Source organism: Manduca sexta, chromosome 9, assembly GCF_014839805.1.
Source record: "Manduca sexta isolate Smith_Timp_Sample1 chromosome 9, JHU_Msex_v1.0, whole genome shotgun sequence".
NCBI classification, from domain to species: Eukaryota; Metazoa; Arthropoda; class Insecta; order Lepidoptera; family Sphingidae; genus Manduca; species Manduca sexta.
The window spans coordinates 12,060,452-12,062,533 of record NC_051123.1 but is presented as its reverse complement, the minus strand read 5'-3'; the positions used below and the strand labels follow the sequence as shown (position 1 = coordinate 12,062,533).

Genomic DNA, 2,082 nt, shown 5'->3' with positions numbered 1-2,082 from the left:
TGGTATTTGCTTAGCTTTACACTGTCGGAGCTGATGTTCGGGCGTTCGGGATTTATGATTTTTACGAGCAAAGTGACCTCTACACCTGATGGTAAGTGGAGTGAGAATGGAATGTCGACTGACGAGATGATTATTACAGTCGACACAATTATGCAGGCCTGTTGGAGCCGGATATATACAGGTTGATCCCGGAACGCGACACTTACGTGGGCCACTATGGCGGGTTTTAATACCTCGTGTAGGGTAGTCGCTATCCGGGCGAATATAAAATATATCCTGCCACCAGTCAATTGTTAAACATTTGTGTCTACACAGTGTTTCTTTTACGTACATTCATCAAGTTTCCGTAGTGTAGCGGTTATCACGTGTGCTTTACACGCACAAGGCCCCCGGTTCGATCCCGGGCGGAAACATACATTTTAATATTTCATAAGGTTTAGAGCTAAAATGATTTTTATAAATCTTCAAGTTTCATCAAATGCACTTACCATTTTAATGTCACTAATAATTCATATTTATCTGTTTTGCATATTCTAGTATCTCAATTTGATTTCGCCTTGAACTGTAGCAATACTATGTTAACCAATTCTAAGAAGTTTAAATCGTAATTAAATCAGTCAGGATTTCATTAGTCTCTAACTTTGAATAATATGTTAATAATATTGCACAAATGGTTACTAGTGGTAGGTCTCTCATATGTGAGTCCGCCTGGGTACCACCGCGATGTCTATTTCTACCACGCAGCAGTGTGTAATTACTGCTATGTTCCGGTTTGAAGAACAGTGTGGCCAGTGCAATTCAGTGGCGAAAGGTGGAATTTTCCGAAAGAACACCATATAGATACTATGTGCATGAATGCGCTCTGCAAATCGTTCTAATGATAATTTTGGATTCTACAGAAAATTTACGTAAAGGAAAGCCGCCAGGAATCGGCTTAGAGGCACGCTTCGCCAATGGTTTAACTACTAGACATAATAGGACATCAACATTTGTGACACAATAACTATAAACTTACATTTTATAGTTGTATATTGTGTATAATACAACATCTCATGTCTCAGGATGGCGAGCGCAGTGGAATACCAAACAATACTTTGTAATTCAAGATTTTGGATGGTGTTCCTACTGTTTATGGGCGGTCGTATCGCTTACAAACGGGACGGCAAGCTAGTCTCGTCATTCAAAGCGATAAAAAAAGGTGTTAGTGTTATACATTCGAGGTGTAACCTGTGCTAATAATAAATAATACTGCAATATATTATAAATATGTCGACAGCACATTACCTAATATGTAAACATTGTATAATAAATATAAATCAAGTAATTATTAACTCAGATTGTATATGAAGGCTCTCCGCTCGTCATAGTGACATGTATTATAAGGTTCTTTATAGCTTACAAATTACTTGTTTGTTTTTCGATTATTGTAATAAATATCGTAACGAATGTAATTTTTTCTACCACATCAAGTTCTCTTTTAAAAAAATTTAATGTTATCAAAATGCAGGGTCATTTTGACAGTGCCTCAATAAATTAAACCACAAACTAGTTTTCACATCTGCTAACATTGTGCCAAAAATCATCCATAAATAACGAATATTTTCACCAATAATCCCAATTTTACTTTTCTGATCGTTTTGTAGTTTAGTGCGAATATGGCGTGTGAGTGTATTTCTGACTGAAAGTATGATGTTACCGCTACAACTAATTCTCTTAGATTAGTAATAACAACAAGAGGGCGTATTATTAAATGTAATTTTATTGCTATTTATTTTGTTCAAAACTTTGACTTTTTTATTATGCATCAACCGTTCGAGCAACTATTATTTTCAAGAAGATCATTATGTGATTTCATTTAGTAAAGCAATGTCAAAATGATCCTGTATATAAATTTTGCCGGAGACAACACAGAATAGATTAATAATAGTTTTTTAATCCACATTAACCATTGGCCGCAATTGTACAGTCCAGCTAACCTCCAAAATAAAGCGTGAACAAGCGATGATATGAATTGATAGAGGAAACAGCGCTGATGTCAATTTGTACTCGCATTCCAGCTAATGTGGCCGTGTCACTCGCTAT

General features: G+C 36.0%; 1 non-coding gene across 1 annotated transcript; it reads left to right on the top strand.

Moving 5' to 3' along the window:
* The first annotated feature begins 340 nt into the window (after positions 1-340).
* On the top strand, positions 341-413 carry Trnav-cac. Its single transcript has one exon. It is a non-coding gene; the product is annotated as a tRNA-Val (tRNA).
* The last annotated feature ends 1,669 nt before the right edge of the window (positions 414-2,082 follow it).